At 29.9% G+C, this 17,069-nt stretch overlaps 2 long non-coding RNA genes across 2 annotated transcripts; one reads left to right on the top strand and one right to left on the bottom strand.

The window, feature by feature from the left end:
- Nucleotides 1–14,486: 14,486 nt before the first annotated feature.
- LOC145063473 (uncharacterized) lies at nucleotides 14,487–15,420 on the bottom strand. Its single transcript, XR_013687965.1, has 3 exons — nucleotides 15,283–15,420; nucleotides 14,700–15,181; nucleotides 14,487–14,597 (listed from the first exon to the last, which is right to left on the bottom strand). It is a non-coding gene; the product is annotated as an uncharacterized LOC145063473 (long non-coding RNA).
- Nucleotides 14,497–15,516, top strand: LOC145063474 (uncharacterized). The gene is made up of 2 exons (XR_013687966.1): nucleotides 14,497–14,679; nucleotides 14,772–15,516. It is a non-coding gene; the product is annotated as an uncharacterized LOC145063474 (long non-coding RNA).
- The last annotated feature ends 1,553 nt before the right edge of the window (nucleotides 15,517–17,069 follow it).

The raw sequence follows: 17,069 nt of genomic DNA, 5'->3' as shown, positions 1-17,069 counted from the left end.
GACTGTAGTGGGTGAAAAACATCTATCTAAATTGGCTTGGCACATTATATTATTTTTAGAATCACAAGTTCTCAAACTCCAATCTATGTTAGCAAATTCTTATCTTTGTTTTCATGTTTTTCCATTAAAAATATTGTCAATTTCATAACGGAATTGATTAATAATAATCTCATTAGATTTCTTTGAAACTCAACATTTCCCATCAATAGTCATATGAAAAAAATAGAAGAGTCAAAAAATTCCTTCCGCTTACATTGTTATTTATTTTCAAACACAAAACAATTAGTCTCCATGCTAGTAGATGCAAAACCTTCGGTATCAAAATTATTATCTGCAAAACGAGTCATGATACGATTCATTCAAAGTTAGCAAGAATATAATCTCCGGTTTCCAAATTTGCATAAGCAGAACCTTCGGTCCGTATGTTGGGAGACAAATAATCATTTGTGATACGATTTCATCTAATTAGTAGATACATAACATTCACTCTCCAAATTAGTAAACACATATCTATTTATGATATGATTTCTCCTATGGCGGAACCAAGGTCAAAGTAAAGGGGTAGCACCAAAAAAAAATTCTGCATAATATACAATAAGAAAAAAAAATCACCATTTCATTAGACATAAAAAAATGTCAAAGTTACATTTTAAATGTCACCTCTTCGATCCTTATTTTCCGAGAGTAAGTAATTATATTTTTAGATTTTATATTCTCACGTGTTTTTTCTACACTACAAATCAAAGTATAATTTATAAAACTTCACCTATTCTATTACACAAATCGTTATTCAACAAATTCATTGCAGAAAACATTGTTTAACGGTTACGGTTGCGATTGACAAAACCAAAGTTAAATTTAAAAATCTATAAACCAAAAGATAAGAGAGGTGCTTCCCTGTTTCCACCAACAAACGAAAGAGGTCCACAATTCCTTTCAACTTGAAAAATTTCTCATCATGGAGCAAAAAGTGCTAATAGATATCACGTTGTCCATTAAGATGAACCCTGAATCGTCAAAATCAATTTTGTATATCTCACTTAGATTCAACAACTTTAATTTATCAAAACTAGAATACGAGTCATAAGGAATCAAAGCCGCCAGGTTCTCTATCAGTTTTGTGCCAATTTCACTAAATCGATCCCCAAATTCTTGAATTTCCATAGCCAAAATCGTGTTAAAAATGACAACTTCAAAATGATATTGATTAGTCATACTAGTCCTACGCTTTCGTGCGATAACATAATATTCCAACATGACCACAATTTCAATGGTATGTTTTTCACAAAAAGCAAATATCTACTTCCAAATATGTGGAAACCATCTTTTCTAAAAACTAGCAATGCTTTCATTGTCCATTTTACTAATGAGGCTGCTTCCAAAATATCTTGATCTTTTTTTTGAAGATGTTTTGACAAGGTATCGATGAGGCCTATAATTTCCAACATCAAGTGTAAAAGAAACATGAAATCAGGTGTCTTGAAAATATGACAAAATACCATTTTCTTGATTATGGTTATATAAACTAGACCCCTCATCTTTGATATAATTAAGGTTGTGTTTGGTGCGCCACAGCTAGCTGATAAGCTAGCTTATTTTTTGAGCTTTGTATGTTGTCGTGTTTGGTAAGCCAAAAAGTAGCTTAGAAGCTAGCTTTTTGAAAAGCTACTTAGACTAGCTTTTTAGGAACTTTTTAAAGAATTTTCAAATACACCCCTTAATTAAACACACATACTCTTACATGTCCTTTTATGTAATTTTATATATTTCAGCTAGCTTTTCAGTTAGTTTTACCAAAAGTTATTTTTTATAGCTAGCTTTTCAGCTATCAATTAGCTTTTCAGCTAACAACCAGCTTTTCAGCTAATACGCCAAACAAAGTCTTCCTCAACAACTTTTGTAAACAAATTCATCAATCTTACAATTGTTCTATAATGTGAACCCCATCTAGTATCTCCAATTCGAGCAAGAAGGACGAAGGCAACAAGGGTTCGATCACGCCTTTTGTTTTGTTACCCACATCAATTTTTTAATGAAATGGGTGTAAGATTTGGATTGAGTTATTTCTTATCATTAAACAATTGGGCATATATTTTGGGCTATTTAAAAAAAATAGACTATTAAATTTGGACTTTAAATATTTTAGATTTTTAATATAGGGGTCACACGAGCTACCCCATGTAACAACATAGATCCTCCCTTGGATTCCACCCAAGATACAAGATATATAACATTTGTTATCTAAATTAGCAGAAGTGAAATCATTTATGATATAATTTCATCTAAGTGAGTAGACACAAAATCTTTAGTCTCAAAATTAGTAAACAAATACAATCAAACCTCCATATTCCTCCGTAAGACGCCATAAACAACAACAAAAAAGATCATTAAGAATTACTAGACAAAGTGAAAAAGTTGTTACAAAGAAACAAATTTGTCAAACGTGGGAGCGTTTTTTTTTTGAAAAAAAGTTAATGTTTTTAGATGAAAAATGTCTCACCATCATACTACCGATAAATCTACTACAAAAAAACTAAAAATATGTGGGTTTTCGAAATAAAATAAACATGTTTGGGCTTAAACCGAGAAAAAACTCGAAAGTATATAGTTTTTATATAATTAACCTTATATTCATAACTAATTTATAACCTGTGGGAACCACGATTATAAAATTAATTAAACTTTTATAATAAAATTTTATAATTATTAATCAATTATTATTTTTAAATAAGTCATTTTAAATAAATTATTAATTAAGAAGTATATCAAAATTTTAACGTTATTATAACTTCAAATTTAACATATAATTAAAAAATATAAATTTGAAATTTGAAATGAGTTGCCTAATATATACACATGACACATGACATAATATTAAATGAAGAGTTGTATTAGAGTGACACTTGGCAAAATGATATTAAAACTATTTCTAAATATTATTAAAAGAAACCTTATGACGTCATTTTAAATAATTTAGACCCTTGATTGTATTTCAATCTTATTTTTTCCACCCCTAGATCAAATTACTGACATCATATTCCCCATATGGAAAATATTTAATTCAAATAAATGTTTTCCAATCGTCAAACAATAATTTACATTCGTTGAAATGAAATGTATTTAATTCTAATAAAAACTTTCCATATTTTAAATCTTGAATTTCTGGTTATGAAGATTTTAATATGGTCAATTTTTAAAGCATATTACTAACAAACCATTTCAATCAAGGCATTAATATCAACCATTAATATAAATCCGTTTATATTAGTAAACCATTAATATAAAATCTATTTTTATTAGGAAATCATTAATACCGAAAAATCATATTCAAATTAGCACATAGATATACGATTCATCCTTGAATCTGTGACTCACACTTATTTTCAGTCATTTCTTTTCTTCAAATCTTATCCTACAACATCATTATTATTGCTTATAACTTTCATCACCATTCTCTGCTTCAAACATTCGCTCTTGTGTACTAGAAGGTCAATACATTCTTTCGCTTTATATATATATATATATATATATATATATATATATATATATATATATATATGATTATTTTTTTGTTTCTATATCAAATGTATGTATTCATATATTTCGATTTTCTTTGTCACAAGTCATATGAAATTAGTTAACAACTTTTTTGAAACTTTTCAAATAAACAGGAAAAGATATTACGTACCTTTAACAAAACAAAAATTAACTATATTAGGAACTGACATTAATTACGAAAATGTTACTTTTATATATTAGAGATGATTATGATTTTTTTTTAATTTTTATGTCATAAGAATCCGGTTAATTTTGACATGATTTTAAAATATCATTGAAATTATTATGTTTTTGTATATCATATCAACCTATTTTTTTTTTTTTATCTTTATATATCAACAATAAAATTTATAAATTTACACAACAAATATACATATTTTGAATTTTGTAATATTATTATACCTTACAAAATACAACTCCCTCTAAAATAATTTTCGCCAATAATTTCATCCATATTTTCACCAAATTTAAATTTGTATTTTCTTTATATACTACATCCGTCCCAAATTAATTGTCCACATTTGATTTTTGAAGTCTTTATTCTTCAATTTTGACCTTAAATATTTTTGTTTTCGATAGATAATAATTGATAAAAAATATATGAATTGATTGTATTTTAAATTTCTTTTCATTGTTATAAATTTTATCAAGAAATATATAATACAAATAAAAATATTTAAGGTCAAAGTTGAAGAAAAAAGACTTCAAAAGTCAAAAGTGGACAATTAATTTGGGACGAAGGAAGTAAAATTTTTTAATGATCCTGATTTTTTTCCTCCAAAAGTATATCAAGCATTTACGTCTTAGATAATGCTGCTGCATTATAATTATTACTTTCTAAAAATATATATGTTTAATGAGGAATTTAATATAATGAAGGAAGTAAATGTTAATTAAAATAAGATATATATTCCATAATTATTACACGAGTTTATTAAAAAAAATTAATATCAAGGTGTAAACATTAAACATTTTTAAAGTGAAATTTTAGAATATATACAAACGATGATGTTGTACAATGAAATATAAAATTGAATAGACTGAAAAAAAAACTATTAAGGCAGTCAATTTTGAAAATAACATAGTTTTGGAAAATTATAAAGTAATATAAAAATTATAAGATATTAGGAGATTTGTAAAAAGTACAATTAGTAAAAACGTTACGGTTATTAGAAAAAATAAGACCGTTAAGATTAGTAAAAATACAATATATAAACTAAATTATCACAACAGTAATGAAATGTCATTATTTGATATTTCATATAAATGAAAGATATACCAAATTACATTGATGATATACTAAAATTATTCAAAGTTGCACCAAATTAATGCAAAGTTCTTGCAAACATCAAATAAATAAGAACAAACATAAAAGCTAGCATTTATATTCATAATCAATTTAAAATAAACCAATCATGATTTAGAAAAGAGTCTCCATTGATGATATACAAAAATTAATCCATATAACATTTAACAATCTATAAATTATATTATATAACTTTATTTAAATAAATGAAAAAGATGTCAATATTTAATGCAGTAGAAAAAACGGTATATTGGTTGTCAATATATGTTTAAATTAGGTAACCTTATTATGGAAGGAACGTCTAATTAAAATGTTTATAATTATATAACAATATCATAACTATATGAAACGAGGAAGGTCGTTTAACTAATAAAACAAAAAATGTTGTCTACAAAAAGGTCCTTCAATGATTATAGATATTTATCGTTTTCAATGTATTTTTTACACATTTCAATAATACCAATAACCATATATATATTTTTTATAATCATTATGCAAAATCTGTAAACGATTATATGTTTTTTTATGCGTTTCCCGCCTTTAATGCGAACTGTAATCTAGTTCAGTTATTAGAATAGAGACGTTCGAAAACAAAAAACAGATACATAATTCTTGGGTAAAATTGCTGATAATAATATCGACGGCGTCTCATATATCATTTCTTCTTTTCTTCTAATTTTGAAAATTTTCCAAATAAAGAAACTTCTCGAGATGAAAGTCACTGTAGTTCATTTGGTATTATATAGGGTATTAAAAGTTAATCTACAATAATTCATTTTGTTGGATTATCTATAAATATGCATCAAGCAATTGTGTTTATATGTTTTGCTTTCTTTATTTATATTAAACTATTCATTTTTAAAGTAAATAAATTATTAGATCAAATGCCAATTCTGCCAATTCTGTTTTTTTTTCCAAAGCTTTATAATTTATATATTGTACCTAGTACTTACTTTTTTTTTTTTTTTTTTTTTTTTTTTTTTTTTTTTTTTTTTAAGATTTTGGATTTTTAGAAGTATTTGGGCTAAAATTACAAATAGGTTAAGGTTGGGTTAAGCCCAACTAAATAGAATTGCAATTTTAGCGTTTTAGATATGAATTGGAGTATTGAGACTTTGGGTAAGCCTTCTTATGAGTTTAGTAGAAAAGATAAAAACTAGACAACCAGTAAAGGGGTAAAAAAGACTATTGCATAAAGCGATAAAGCATCTTAAATCTTAAATCTTAAATTCTTAATATAGACTTATTATAATACAGCCAACTTGTGTATTATTTGATGCAGCTGGATTAATTAGAAGCGAATAATTAAGACATGTCGGTATATTGTGGGTTAAAAGACATTATACTCGTTAGACGAAAAAAACAAACAATACAAATTTAAAATGATGCATTAATTAGGGGTGTTTAAACATATTAAAATCCGAAAATCCAATCTAATAATTTAAAATCCCAACTGAAATTGTCCAGTTTTCAAATTCAGGTAGTTAAACACCTCTAACTAATATTTGTAAATTTTATTTATTATTTTAAAATAGAAATTAAAATCCCCTTTTATATTTAATTTGTATTTGTATGCTATAGGACGTATGTTTTTAACACACGAAGGAAACACTCATATATAGATCTAACATGAGTTTTTCTTTTTATGGTCTAAGGAGTGAAGTTTTTATTAATAGCTAGTCCTTTTTTAAGACCGTACCGCCTCATTTAAATTGATTGCTATAAGAAATTTTGTATAAAGAATCAACACATATTTATATCTTTTGTGTTTGATAATTTTGATATTTTGTGTCAGATGCTATGAAATTTCTTAGTAGAATCCAATGGGTCAGATGCTATGAAATAATGTTGTTAGCTCTTATATAATAAATCTTATAATAAGTTGGTATAAACATGATTTATTTGGAATTATATGATAATCTAGACATCTTTTAAAACTCTATAATTCAAATTTTCTCAATAGTTTCTACCCACAGGTTACTCATGAATAAAATTAAATATAATATATGGTTGAATGATATTTATAGTTGATGTTATGATTAATTAATTTTAAAAAGTTTATATGCTTAAGATTTTAATTTCTATTATTGTAATTATTTAAAATATCAAACATTGTTTTTATTTTTAAAGATAATAATATAATTTTTATATATAATGTTACTTTTAACTATTGTTGTTGTAAGTTATTTAAAATAACGTATTTGAAAACTCTTAATTATTTTAATTTGGTTTCAGAAATTTAACTTTTTTAAAATTTATTTGATGAGTGTTTTTAATTTCTTTGATTGTAATTATTTAAAACAACAAATATTGTTTTTATTTTTAAAGATAACATTATAATTTTTTATATAATATTATTTTTAACTATTCTTATTGTAAGTTATTTTAAGCTACTTATTTAAAAATTCTTAATGATTATAAAAAATAGTTTCATGATTTTTTTTGTTAATTTATGATTACAATTTAGGTTTAACACTATAATTTATAACTTTTAACTATTTATAAAATAGTCACTCGATTTTTTTCAAGTTTAACTGAATTTTAATTTAAGTTAATCGTTTAACATTATATTATAATTAATAATTTAACTATTTTGCATAAAATCATAAATTACACAAAAGTTGCGACTTTAAAATGATAATTGCTCACATAAGACAACATATCTAAAAACGTAAGTTAACTATAATATGTTAAAAAGTTAAAAGTCATAATTTTATAAATAGAAGTAAAATTTGATATTTTAATATTGTAGTTTAGTTGATTCATGATTAAAATTTAGTTTTAGCATTAACTTAACATTACTAAACAATTTATAATAATTATTAGAAAGAAATGGAAAGCCCATGAGGTTTCAAATACATGTGGTGTAACTTGCACCGTGCAAGTAAAAATGTCTCTTTTATACATATACTAGGCGAATATCCGCGCGCTGCGCAAAATAAAATTAAAACTTTTGGTAATCTTATGTTATTGAAAATATTTATATCATTTATGTTAACTATAAAATAATAATTATTACATTTAGTTTATATAAAATTATAATTATTTTGAACAATAGATAAAATAACGTTTATTAAAATCAAATCATTTAATGGTCTCTACTCGTATTTTACGTGTGTATAACATTAGTTATATTTGTCAACTATTTTAACTTACTACTGTTATGATTTAGTAATTTTTTTTTTAAAAAAAATTGATGGTGTTTTAATCTCATCATGTTGATTGTCATGATCGAGGAGCGGGTTGCAGTCATTCAAACTGTTGATAAGATTGCCGATGAGACTTAAGAAGGGGATCTTGATGTGGATAGACGACAGGGGAGAGGAAAAGTTCATATGATTCAATATTACTGGCGATGGGCGAAGAGTTCAATGATGCTAACTTAGGTACTAGGAGTCTGGGGGGCTTCGATATCTATGGAAAGTGTGGGAGAAACCCATAGGTTTTCCTGTCACAAGTTCAAATACTTCAAGTATGGAGAAAGAGGGCATGTCAATCGTGATTGTAAGAAGGCTCATATGTGTTTTTACTGTCACCAATTAGTTCACTTTAAACCGGACTGTCCTAAGTGGGCGGCGAAGGGGGTAATGGTCCTAACGCCTATTGTCTAGTAGGAGGTCAAGGTCGAGTCTCAAAAAAACATTGGTATGTATTTTTATCTTTGACTATTTCAGTTTGTGTTTATCTAAAATAGGTATGTTCATAGGCAATGGTGTACCAAATTACGTTATATCTTACTCTGGGAGCTTTAGAATAGAATCGGGTGCTTGACTGTATTTTTGATTTTAATGTCCATTCGGGCGTAGAAAGTAGTTGTAGTTAGATCTGATTAGGTGCAGGCCTATGTGAGTGGGTCGATTCTAAGGTCTCGATAGCTTTGCTCGAAGTAGCACCAGTTTGTGTCGCGGGGCTCAAGAAGGAAGCGATTTTGATGATCGGTTCGGGAGTTGCAGCCTAAGGATGAGGGTTCCACTGATGGCTTAGGATGAAATTTTCTACAATGAGGGTTATGGTCTTCCATATTTTTGTGTTCGGAGGAAAGAGTGGGCATGCATATGATTTCACTTAGGATGTAAACCCAACATGTGACTAGATAGTCGTGGTTTCTACGACACGTGTGGAAATGCAAAATATGATTCTTATGGTATGGTTGGATTAAGATATTCTAGATGTGGCCAAGAGAGTCATTATTGTTGAGATTGTAAAATGATGACATCATGGGTATGCTTTTTTTGAAATCAGTTAGGTCATGTTCAGACTAATTGTTTCAGGTAAGCATGAAAAGTGAATGGGACCAACAACTTTCATTGTCTCTGATGTGTCCTTATTACGAGAATGAATCCTTTCATATTCATGATGATTTTTGCGATGAGTTTCTTGATGAGAAATTGTTGGTTAGATGGGTGGTTAGCCCTTTGGTTGATAGCTAGAGATTTGTTACAAAGATAGTACTATTGGAGTTATTACTAGTGCATCTGGATGGGAAACATAATGTTCGAAGTGTTAGTATTGGGGTAAGTTCTGAGGTCTCTATATGAGATTTGGAGTTTCCTTGAGTTTGATTGGTCTTTATCTGAAGGATCATCTCACGTTGTGTTATACATTCCAAGATTCAGGGTTGGTATGTATCCGGTTGAGCTGGTTTGAGAGATGGTTGTTGGCAATGAAAGTTGGTGGTAGTTCGAAACCTAAGTAGGAGAGAACTGAGTAGTCTAATTGGGGGATCAAAAAATTGTTTGATTTTGTGGTTTTCATACTTTGGGTTCGAGGAATCTGCAGTTATGGTGGGCGATACTTTTGGCACAATTTTATTGTTGCATAAGAGAAAGAAGGTAGGCTACCATCGAAGTGCTCATGGTTAGGAAGTTTTCATATTGCATTTCTCAAGGATCCGTCAGAGTCCTTCATGGTTACAAAGAATTCACGGATTGGGAAGATTGTGAGAAGAGAGCAAGTTACCATTAGGTTTATGTCTTCAGGGAGATGTGTGTTATCCTCACCTCGCAAGTTGTTGGGTGAGGAGCTCGTTCTAATTAATAGTCCTTTTCAGGAACGTCGAGGATTAGGTCAAGAGGAGTTTGGACCACTCAGGTTGAGTATCGATTGTTGAGGGTTTGGTCATATCGTTGTATAGATCCCGATCTATAGTTAAGGATGAGCAGTTGTTGATCTGTCAAACAAATTTAAAGTTTGGTAAGTGTATTTTTCAAGGGCTTTGTTCAACAGTGTATCAGATCATTGGATTAGTTGTTGCTCCATTTTTGATCGTTGGTTATTTCGTTCATCGTCAGCAATTAGGGATGCTCAAAGGATTTGAGCATTATCAATTTAGAGTGCCATACATGCGTCAACCTTTCGTTAAGTTATATACACGTGTAACATTAATTGTTTGTTGTGGAATTATTGGTCATAACATTCTCAAGTTTGGCAACTGTCCTTGGTTATAGGAAATTCGGATGTTGGAGTTGCATTGTTTAGTCTTTCAGGTGTGACCTTGGATCTGCGCAAAATCCAATTTTTGGCAGGTCACCCTGAAGTTTCATATTCAAGGAAAGATGGTTAGTAGGTTGATGTCATTTTTAGGAATGAAGATTATTAAAGGAATTTTTTTCATCAGTTAGCTTGTGACTAAGGAAGAAGATGCTGCAAATTTAGTGTTACCACTTCTGGAAGGTTTGAAGCATCAATGTCAACATGGGATAGGGTCCGCGATGGTCTTAGGTCAAGGTTTGCATTGAGAACCTCCTTTACCATTCTTTTCTGATGAAGGCTTTGAGGTTCGAAGCACGATCCAAATACCTGATGGGGTCTAGTAGACTAGGGGTCCGTTGTGTGTCAGTTTTGCTTGTCATCTCTATAGCTTTGTTAAAAGACCATGGGGGAGCCCATGTAAATTGTAAGGGTGTTATAAGACTACAATTTTGACTCATAGCATTCACTTGCAATGAAATAGGCTTGATAGCTAACAATAGGTCGTTGCAGGGGTGATTGTAAGACTACGATTTGACCCGTAGCAATCACTTGGATTGAAGCATATCCGTTATTTTTCGTTTAGTTATTTCTCTGATTAGTCGTGAGGGTTATTAGAGCCGAGTGGATGTGTAGTTTAGTTAGTCTTGGTTTGTTTGAATCTTGAATAAGGTTGTGCTCTTGCGACTTTTTGCGAGGTTGTTGGAGGTGGCCGTCAACCAAGGATAATGTGTTTTATTTTATTTGTAGGACGACACAAAGTTAGCGAGATCTTGGATGGATCATAACTTTGAACTTTTAGTCAAAAAGGAGGTCGTCTGTTTAGAGTTTTGTTCTGACGCTACTGTGGCTGAGATTTTGACCTTTGGAATTTTTCTGCTTAGGAATGGACCTTGTGTCTGGATTCAGGATCCTTCTTAACGTAATTGCTGATCCCACCTGCAGGAATTGTGTCGGTCCATTTGTAAGGAAGTGAGCTTGGAAAAATTCACAAGTGGATTGGAGGGTGTTTAGGGAGTAATTGATAAGGAAGAATTTCGAGGACGAAATCTGATTCAAGTAGGGGGAGTTGTAACACCTATTTCCTAGTATGATTCTTCCGATCTAAGTTTTTGGGGTTTTGGGATGGCCAATACATGGTAATGGAGTGACCACGATGTGTCAACTGATAGGTTTTGAGCATTACATCAATCCTATGGTGCACATGCAACCCTAAAGCTTTGGATCTAGGTTCTCTCTAATTGTACATGCAATAATTATTATCTAAAGCTATAACCCTAATATATCATGCATAAATCAAAATTTATATCTAAAACAAAGTTAGAATCTTACCTTTCAAGTTGTAGCTAGCTTGATCTTCAACCTTCGAGAGCTTAGCACCTCAAATGTGATGCCTCTAATAGATCACAAACACCACAAGAAATGGAAGAATATTAGAGACAGAGGGAGAGGCAAAAAATTGGCTCAAGATCCTTCTACGGTTTCTAGTGGCCGATTTTGGGATGCCATGGGGTTCCTTATATAGCTGAGCAGTAAGGGTTTCAGTCAAAACCCTAATCCAGTTGCTTGGTCCTTAACCAGCCCATAGGATCCTTCTAGAGGGCCCCATGGACGAATTCTATGTGGACTCCCACATAAATTTCGTCCATTCCTTCCTTATGGACCCTAAGCCCAACTTTGTAACTATCTTATAATTACAGTACCGGTCCCCTTAATTTAATTAATCTCTTTTGACCACAAAATTAATTCTAAATTAATTCTTGACCAATATTAATTAAAAAATATGATTCCTCTTTGATATATTATTCATATAATATATAAATAAATGATAATTAACCTTTTTCTCTATAATTCATCCAATCAAGTTGATATGGTGAAGGCAACCCAAAAGGACCATGCTACTATCGGGTCAAATACATACCGATTTCCAACATTCTCCCACTTGGATAAGTTTAATAACTATAAATGCAAGTACGACTTCAAAATCCGATTAGCAATCATAGCTCTCAAAAACTGATGTCGAACTCTAACACGTCCTATAGATAAGGGATCATGTAGTCCTCCATTCTCAAGATATCATGCGGACAAATACATGGAACATAGTCATACTTATTGTCCAACAGTTTGTTTTCCGATTTCTGATTTGTCTAACATATAACTTAATTGAACACATCAACTTAGTCCTGACCGGGCCCGACACATAAGTCAACACAAAATCGTCGAGGGGCCCAAGATATCACTTTTAACCTACGGATAAACTTTGACTTATATGCTTGTACTATTTACTAATTAAATCATACACAACAATACGTTTTATAACATCAAGTTACTGATGCGTTTACGCATTATCAATGGACAACCAACTTGTAAACAACAACTCATATATCTCGATTTAAAGACTATACGATATTATCGTCTCACAATCACTCGTGATGAATTCCATGAAGTTATTCATGTGAGCGCGAGTTTAATCGAATACTCAAATCTTATATCAGGAGCACTCATGAACGTTGCAACAAACCTTTGCTATGTCTAAACGCTTATACAATCTACAAGCCAATTCATGACAGTCTTGCCTCAATACTTACTTCCAAAGTATGATCGAACTGTGGATAGTTTGAATAATCCTATTATTTAGGAAGTCAAAACATGCAAAATGAAACAATAGAAAACTTTGGAGTTTTATTCCACATTATCTTTTTATGACTCACATTGATGTTTGAGAATACACTACAATTTGATTGTATTTTGAACAGAATAAATGAATGATTTTGGTAGTTGAAAAATGAAAATTTTACTTCGTATTTTTGGGACGTTGAATGTATGACATCCAAAATTTTGGTGTGACATTTGGCAAAAGGTTGTATGTGTGTGAGTATGATGCAACATAGGGAAGATAAAGACACGCCAGCGTCTTGGTAACCGATAACAGGGGCAAACTAATTGTTAAGTATTAACCGATTAAGCTCTCTTAATTGGACCATTTCTTAATCAGTAATGTCAAATGAGTCATAAAAATAGTTGGGGCAAATTAGAAACTGAGTGCAAAATAATGGGAATTTTATGGCATTAGCCTTATTTTGAATTATATTATAAGTTAGAAATCTATTACAAGTGTATAATCTTAATCATCTCAATCTCTCTACTCGCAAGTTACTAATGAATAAAAGTAAACATAATATATGATTTAATGTTTATTTATAGTTGTTGTTGTTATGATTAATTACTTTTTCTTAAATAATATGCACTTACCATTTTAATTTCTATCATTTAAATTATTTAAACTACAAACATTGTTTTTGTTTTTAAAGGTGACAATATAACTTTTTTTTTATATAATGTTATTTTTAACTAGTGTTGTAAATTATTTTTAAACTACTTATTTGGAAACTCTTAATGATTATAAATATACTTTTAAGAATTTTTTTAATTATTTTTAGATTACATTTTAGGTTTTTCATTTAAAACTACGTTTTATAACTTTTAATTATTTATAAAATAATATTTAGATTTTTTTATGTTTAAATGAAATTTCTATTTAAGCTAACCATTTAACGTTATATTTAAATTAACAATTTAAATATTTTATACAAAATATTTAAAATTTATGATTTTAAAATAATAATGGTTTATATATAACAACATATCCAAACTGACAAGATAAATATAATATATTAAAAATTAAAGACATGATTTTGTAAATAAAAGTAAAATATGGTATTTTAATATTTAACTTTAATTAATTTATGATTATAATTTATTTTTTACATTTATTTAATATTCTTAACCAATTTGTAATTTGTAATGATTATTAGGAACAAATTAAAAAGTTATAGGAATTTGGAAGACAAAATTGCAAAAATGTTCCATATGGTTGGCAAATTTATGTGCCTTTGGTCCAAAACAAAATGTTGGTGCACCACTGGTCCAAAATTGGATCTTTCTATTGTTTTTCGTCCTTATCAACATAAAAACACTATTATACTCTTATATTGTTTTTTTTTTATTTTTTATATTTATTCAAATGTTTTTCATTAATTAAAATTAAGAAAAAGGCCTCTCTCTCTCTCTCTCTCTCTCTCTCTCTCTCTCTCTCTCTCTCTCTCTCTCTCTCTCTCTCTCTCTCTCTCTCTCTCTCTCTCTCTCTCTCTCTCTCTCCATATGTGTAACCCACAGAACAAATGGGTTGATGCCCTTATCCACCCAAATCTTTATCATCTTCCTCGCTCCCTTGACGGTCACTACCATTGCCATCCCCCGTTACCTGCAAATCAGAAATCAAGGAAGAAGCCCATGAAGTCGGGGTCAAAGTTGTTCTCTATTTTTGAAGAACACTAGAAGTCAAGGTTCAAATTACTCAATTTACCCTTTTTTCTATCCTGTTTGTATGTCTCATTCATTCTTCATCTTGATTAACGATTAATCATTCAAGTTCCAGATTTGATGTGATCTTCTTTTGGATCGTAATCGGTACTATCACCGCCATACACCACCAACTTTGAACTCCATTACAGCCATCCCGTCATCACCCCTTCTAAGCAGCCATCCTCACATTCTGCTCCTCTGTTCATCGGCCTGAACATAACCTCTAACGCCACCCACATCACACACCACCGGACTACCATAACCCAACATACCTGCCAGCCAACACACATATGCCATCAAAAAAGATAAAAAGAAAAGAAAAGACAGAAAACGAGATAAATTCAGAAGAGAGAAAGAAGAAGGGGTTGTGATCGAGTTTAATAAAAAAGAAAAAAAAAACAAATACAGGCCTTAACCTCTTCTTGATATACCATAGAAATCCGATCAACACTACCAGACTCACTATCCCCAAGTTCTTGTGATCTGAATCGAAGAAGGTGTGGTGAGAATCGAATCGGAACAGAAAAGAAGGAAGGGAGGGTCATGGTTGTTGTCGATTGAAGTTAGAATATGAAGGAGACTACCTGTGATTGTGAGAGAAGGAGGGGTGCATCGACTTGAGATTTGAGCTACGTGTGATGTGAAAAGTTTGTTGATGAACACATTGAAGAACACCGATGATTTTTTTGGGTGAATGTTTGATCTGAAAAGTTGAGTTCTTTGTGTGTGTATGTGATAGAGAGAGAGAGAGAGATAAGTGGGGTAATATATATTTTTTGTATTTTTTAATTAAAGGAATTACAATTCAATTAAAAGAAGGGTGCTCCTATTAGCACGAATTTATTCGTGTATAAGCAATCAGTAGACAATCAATCCCATCATCATATTTGTTTTCGATTCTTTATTTTCAATTGTTTTTATATTTTACATTTTATTCCCTTTCAATTAGATGTAAGTTACAAAACAAACTCTTCTAATTTTTATTCTTTTTAATTTCAACAACTTTATATGAAATACACATATAAAAATAAATACTAAAAATCTTAAAAATATATATTCAAAATAATATCAATTAAAATGTTAAGGTATGTATTCTAACCATTTTCAATAAATTTATTTTTCATCAAAACGTTAATAATATATTTGATTATTTTTAAAATTCATATTATTAACATTCAATCAATTTATAACTTTTTTAACCCATTGCTAAAACCATTATTTAAGTAAAATTAATCATAATTTAATATGTATTAGAAAAACCTAAAAATGACAAAAGAACCATTAAATCAAAATAGGAAATCTCATACGAAGCTTACGTGTGACCTAATGAAACCCTAATTTAGGGTGTTGCACCATATATAAGCACCTTAAGTCTTTAGGGTTGGACACATCACCGTTCGAAACGGATATCCATCCAATGGACATAAATGAAGCAGATGAAAGTAATTATTTTTTCGATGACACATCACAATTCAAATCGGATATTGTATAAATTCATTAGTATATTGTTACAGTAATGTTAGCATCGAGTGGATTTGTTAGCTACTGATAATAATATAATTGTCAGGTGTTCAATTCTCCTCAAGAATTGATGGATTGGGTGTAAAATGTGGTAAATACTTTAGGTTATGTCATCGTCATAAAAAATTCTAAACATAACTTTAATATTGTATAAATTCATTAGTATATTGTTACAGTAATGTTAGCATCGAGTGGATTTGTTAGCTACTGATAATAATATAATTGTCAGGTGTTCAATTCTCCTTAAGAATTGATGGATTGGGAGCAAAATGTGGCAAATACTTTAGGTTATGTCATCGTCATAAAAAATTCTAAACGTAACTTTAATATTGTATTTCAATGTGACCGTAGAGGTACATACAAAAGTACACAAATCTAAAAAAAAAAAAAAAAACTGGGACAAAAAAATTAATTGTCCATTTAGCCTACATGGTAAATATTCGTCAGTAGATAATTCTTGGAAGATAAAAATGATATGTGAAATTCATAACCATGAGTCGTCATTATACGCCCGATTATATGTCGTCTAATTTGTTTGATCTAAACCAAGAATCGGATAGGCACTGTACGAACTCGTTCTGAGAACCTCTAATGTTAAACTCAACTTTTAATCAGGAACAATCGATGCATAACTCGTACTTCAACCAAGAACAAGTAATGTATAATTCAGATCCACTTATGAATGAAATTTCGTATGAATTTCATCCATTTGTCACAAACATACAAAACGTAAGGGGAGATGGAAATTGTGGATTTCGTGCAATAACTGCGTGTCTCGGTTATAGTGAAGAGAATTGGCATCAAATCCGCTTAGATTTACAGAATGAGTTGTTAGCACACCCAGCTGAGT

This window comes from Lactuca serriola, chromosome 7, assembly GCF_051521515.1.
Source record: "Lactuca serriola cultivar US96UC23 chromosome 7, Lser_US96UC23_V15, whole genome shotgun sequence".
In the NCBI taxonomy this organism is placed as follows: domain Eukaryota; kingdom Viridiplantae; phylum Streptophyta; class Magnoliopsida; order Asterales; family Asteraceae; genus Lactuca; species Lactuca serriola.
Note: the sequence above shows the minus strand (reverse complement) of the source record. Positions and strands in the feature narration are given on the sequence as shown.